Source organism: Oreochromis niloticus, linkage group LG1, assembly GCF_001858045.2.
Source record: "Oreochromis niloticus isolate F11D_XX linkage group LG1, O_niloticus_UMD_NMBU, whole genome shotgun sequence".
Taxonomy (NCBI): domain Eukaryota; kingdom Metazoa; phylum Chordata; class Actinopteri; order Cichliformes; family Cichlidae; genus Oreochromis; species Oreochromis niloticus.
In genome coordinates, this window is record NC_031965.2 from 37327965 (window position 1) to 37333657 (window position 5693).

Sequence of the window (5693 nt, forward strand, 5' to 3'; positions counted from 1 at the left end):
GAAAAGTTACAGAAAAACTTCTGGTAGCTCATTGTCTCAATTACCCTGTTATTATAAAACACAGAAATCTTTATCTTCTACTTAATTACACTGATATAATCTTGGGGGTCATCGGGAAAGTTCTAAAGCTTATTAAAATACATTTAGGACTAAAAAATTTTTCTTCACATTTTCCACAGTTGTTCAGTGGGTCGAATGGGAGTTTGTGCCAGGCTGATTCTGCCCCCGGACCTAATGTTTGACACTGCTACAGTAGATTGTGTTACAGATGGACGTAGCCACCAGCTTCCATAACACCATGCTGTCCAGAGTCCTACTAATTATGCTAAATATTGTAACGCACTAATAAAATTTCAAAATTTCACTCACCAACATCCTCTCAGAGGCGTTATTAGTAAAGTTAATCGAACAACAAGCCATTTTAATTTCACCAAATAGCATAAATCCATTGGAGAGATCCAGTTCAGTTACAATTAGCTGAGGTGAAGCCCAGCTAGAACACCATGCCAGCACCCACCTTTCAATCAAAGAAGCCATGGATCCAATTCTAAGGAGTAAAAAAAAAAAAATTACAGGGGATATTTAAGAAGAAGAACCCACTCACCCTCACCACCTATACAGCTGTGATGAAGTATGGAAAACTATCCACAGAAACCCAAAAAGCTGTTTGGTACCAGGTTGGAAACATGCTAAATTCAGAGTTGAAATTGGGTATTTTAACATAGGAGTCCGTGGAGATTAATGCACTTTATGAGACAATCTTAAATGTCTGTAACGGGAAGTGCAGTTTGTCACTCTCCACAGGCTCCTTCCATTTTTTATGACACGCTCCACGTGAAAACGCCGCAGACAGCTGAGGGGTTTCGTTCTTTCACTGGCAGGCTCAGTGATGTGTAGTGATCCTGGTCCTTCATAGGGCTCCTCCCACAAAGAAGCGCGCTTGTCTACAATGTGTTCAAAGTCTGCAAGAGTTTTTGGTTGCCTTGTTTCTTTGTACAGCTGTTTTGAATGTCTCTGTAGTCCTTTCACATCTGTTTGTGGTCAACTCATTCACTTTACAACATTAACTGCTCACTGCTTGCCCTTTGAGTTAGTGGTCTGTGCTAAACGATTATAAAAATCAAACAATCCAACAAAATGCATCTATCTTGTATTGGGTGCCAAACAGCAGCACTTGCATGTATATTTGATTAACAATTCCTGGGTCTCGGGAGGTTTTGGCATGAATGATGGTGAAAAAAGAAAGGCCAACTTCACATTGGAGAGCAGTGCTTCATCTGTTTGTTCCTAGAAAACGGAGACAATTTACTTCTCTGTAAAACTGACTTTATGGCCCACATGGCTCAGTCATAAAGAAAGCCGAGCTGTATCTAGAGTTTTATATTAAAAAGAACCATTACATGCATTATTTAACCCGAGACCTTCGGAGAACAGCAGACACACAATTCAATTCTCTGTTGCTTTTAATTTCCTTTGCAGTTAAAAAACTTTATTTATGACTGCAATAAATGTCAGTGAGTCATAATGAAAATGTCCCAGCCGCAGCTCAGACCGAAGGAAGCTAATTAAAACAAGTCCTGTAGAATCATGTATCTCTAAAATGTAGTTTGTCAAACCCTAGTTTTATTTAAAGACAAAGGCATGCAAAAGAGAAAAGAAAATTAAAATCTTCTGTCTTTGTGGTGTTCCTCTTTTTTACTCGTTGGTTATCTTGCATCCATATAAAATACCAATAATTCAGTTGACCCCCAGATAACCGAAACCTGACAGTCTAGGTTTCAGGGATTGAGGAGGAGGAGGAGCCAGAAGAGTTTTCCAGACTCATCCGACAACAGCTCGAACAATAAAACATGCAGAGAAACTGTTAACGATGGAGAACTAACCTAATAAATATCAGTAATCTTGTTCACAGCTACTTCCTGGTGAGTTCTGGCTGAACATCGATCTATCACTCAGAGTATTAAAACTTAAAAATGTCATGATCGTCTGGTTTTTGGAGCCAGAGTTTAGAGTTTAGTCTAGTTTGGAACTTTTTGCTTTAGTTTAGCTTTCTGTTATTTATTAGTGTTTACACCTCTTGTTTTTTTGCCTGATGCCTTGTATGAGTTCTGAATGGTGTTATTTGATGTCATGTCCAGAGATCCTAAGGTTTATTGAGTAGATTCCTTTTTGTGTTCCCATTCTCTTTTCTCCCTTGTTCCCCGTTCAGTTGTGCCTTGTTTTATTTTGTTAACTCTTGTTCTCTGTGTTATTCGTGTTGTAATTCCGTTTTGCCTATTCGTGCATCACACCTGTTACTTCTCACCTTGTTATCAGGTGTGTTTTAATTGCACACCAGATATAAAAACAATGCCAAATTCTCAGGAGAAGGCAGAAGCAGGGTAAATTTCATGGTGTGATCCAGGAGTTGAAGCTGTATCATGATTTTGGAGGATGACAGCAGGGCAGTTTGAACAAATTTCTGAAAGCTGATTGACCTGAAGCAGTGTCTTACTATGTGCCTGAGGTAAAATAGGATTACTTTATATTTCCATGTCACTGCAGGTTTTTGAGCTACAAGTGCGCTTATTGCCAACTGCAGTGGTCTGAGTGGTCAGATTTGTTTATTTGCATGCAAAAAATCTGATCCGAAAAAAAAAAATGATTGCAGTAAATTAATTAGTTGCAGTAAAAATTAGTGCTTTTCTCTGTTTGGTGTAGTGTTGTCTGCTGCTGCGTGTCCCCAGCTTCTGCTTTCCCAGTGTTTCCAAGCCTACCTTGAGCTCTCGAGTTTGGTATTCCCTGTTTTGCTCGTTGGTTTCAGATTTTGTATATTCTTCAGATTTCCTTGAATTAAAGACATATTTGAGTTTTATTCCTGCCTCCAGCATCTTGCATTGGGTTACGCCTTTTTCTGTACATAGCTGAAATAGGAAAGGAAAATAGACACACCTGTAACTTCTTCAGAATGAGTAACAAACCCAGGATAAATATGATAATTTTAATTTACTTTTTATTTGTCTTCAGCTATTTTTTTCTCTAAATGTGATTCAAGATATCCAGTGTGAGCATTCAAGTATGCGCTGCACTCACAGAAACACATTATAGCATCACCGAATCATCCCTAATGGTCCTAGCAATGTTTACTCTGTGAGGGCTATGATTATATTTATGACAAATAACCCAAACCCTAAAAAAAAACGACTTCTTTGGTAAAAACATTTTTTGACATGCACCAACTAAACTGTTACGCCCTGATAACACTGACCTTGGAGGACTATTTTCTGATAGCACAGGGTTGTGGTTAGGTAGAGGGATGAACACGAGTTATATTATGTTATGTTGGGAGACCAAGTAGTGTTTCCTACTTGGTCTCCTAACTCTGTGTGTGACTGATCATTTCTGCTATAACTATTTCATTTATTTCACCATTCCCCAAATGTCGTAACCCCTGCTGATGGCTGGAATGAACATCCTGTTCTGTCTGAAAGAAAATCAACGCTGAATGACAAATCGCTCCAAAATCTCAAAAGTAGCTGTCACTGGAGTTTTTAGATTGGCCAGTGATAAAGAGGAAAAAGCTCCGACATGTGTTAGTCTCATGTGAGGCCACAGCTGAGAGCGTTATGGTATCATATGGTCAGAATTAGAGTAAAGCAGCATATGCTTGAGCCAGAACCATATGAGAGTGCAATGTTTTGTGTTTTTAAATCATATCTATCTCTAATTTGTGACATGTGGTTTAAAGGTTAGGGCAATTAAGGCTTCACAGTGAAAGTCGTCAAACCAGCAGGTGATGGTTCCTGTGGGAAAATAAAATCAACACAATTCAATGCACCCAAATCTGTTTCCAGGCATACTTACTTTGATGACTGTAAACTCAAAGACTGACATCCTGAGTGTGACATAAAGGGGCCTGTTGAAGAGTAAGTTCCTCTGTTTGTCTCTGGATTGTTGAGTGTCAGGTTTGTCAGATAAAGCAACATATGATATAAAAACCGATATTTCCATTTAGTTACTTCCCTTTCCCACAGCCATCTGCCCTCTCGGCATTCCCGGTACTTTTTATCACAGCTTTCACTTCCTTTTTAATGACGTTTACCATCAGGTCACAAGACTCTAAGATTGTAAGCCTGTTCAATAAGTCACACACCTCATCTGATACATTGAGTTATTAAAATGGCACATGTACTAATACAAAGCACAGAGAAGGAGGCAGTGAGGTGTGACGCACTGATATCACTGATGTTTTTACATTCACAGCCATGCTTATTTTCAGAGTTTGGAATTATATCCGGCTACCTCAAACTGAAGTCTTGCCATATTACAGAAAAGTTGACGTGACATGAAGCACTGATTTCCAAAATGACACCCAGCACACTGATTTTAAGAAACATTTAAAAAAGTATTGATTTTTTTGTGTTCTCAGAGAGTAACACAGGATTTTAGAATGGGAGTCAAACGCAGTCATATCCGATATATTCATAATTGATGCCCCTTTCAGCATTAGAACCAAACTGGAGGGTGAATGGACGTCAGTGTAGAGCCCTGTGTGCACCATCTGATGACAGGATTTACATTACCTGGACAGCAGCATATATTAGGGAAAATAAATCACTTTGTCTGACTGCATCTTGTAGGAATGTGGGTTGGATGTCCTAACTCAGCACATAAATATCACAACCCCATCCGTTCTATATCCAAGGAATTTCACCGGAGGAAGGAGGCATCCAGCTTTGCCCGTCTTGAAAAAGGATTAGCAGGGTTAGAGGGCAGGACTGGACAGCCGCTGCAGACAGAGGTAAGAAAAGGGGGTAAAAAGAGAGTTTAGATCTGAAATAGACCTGACACACAGTTTTCTGTATTACAGAATGCAAATCTGACAACAAATGAGTCAAAAAATACACGATTTTAGCACTTTAAACACATAAAAAACAAGCGATAACAGAGTGCCTCACATTAGTATTTTACTTGATGGGCATTGAATCAGAAGACCTCAGGATTCAAAACGCCCATGAGGCTGTTAGAAATAAAATATCTTGTCAGGTTCTGTCAGAGTAAAAAGTGAGGAGTACTTAAGTTCGTGGTGATAGAGACATCCAGATATTCCTCTCACCGATGAGTTTGATTGTGGCTCACAGAGAACTTTAGAGGTCGAGTAAGTCTGACCGAAAGAGAAAAGATAACATGATCTTCATGACATACTGCCACAGACACGTGATGTAAGACTCCTGAGGAGGAGGTGGTGGTGGCGGAGGAATAGGAGGAGGTGGAGGAGGGGGTTTTGACTCACATGGGGTCAGAATCCCCTCCTCCACACCTCCCATTCAGCTACATGGGATGTGCTCTGATTGGTTGGTTCAGGGGGACACAGTGTTCTTGTTTCATGCCCACAGTCATGAAAGTCTCTCATCTCTTCAGAGTGCACTTCAGTAACCTACATGCATTTCCAGGAGACTCAGCAAAACCATAACCACTGCTTACCCTAACCCTGACATTACTGCACCCCTAACCTAACATTATCCTAATCTTACGTTTGTGTTAAACTCACTCATTCACCTCAGAACTTTTTGTCCACAAAAAGGAGATGAGCCCGCCACAATGAACCGCTTTTAGTCAGTACTTGTACACACACAGAAACACACGCACCTACAAATACACGCACACACACACACACACACACACACTAGCTAATCTGGTCTTTCCTGGCAGCC

General features: G+C 40.0%; 1 long non-coding RNA gene across 1 annotated transcript; it reads right to left on the reverse strand.

The window, feature by feature from the left end:
• Nucleotides 1-562: 562 nt before the first annotated feature.
• On the reverse strand, nucleotides 563-5220 carry LOC112847181 (uncharacterized). The gene is made up of 3 exons (XR_003220573.1): nucleotides 5096-5220; nucleotides 4938-4999; nucleotides 563-4768 (listed from the first exon to the last, which is right to left on the reverse strand). It is a non-coding gene; the product is annotated as an uncharacterized LOC112847181 (long non-coding RNA).
• Between the last annotated feature and the right edge of the window lie 473 nt (nucleotides 5221-5693).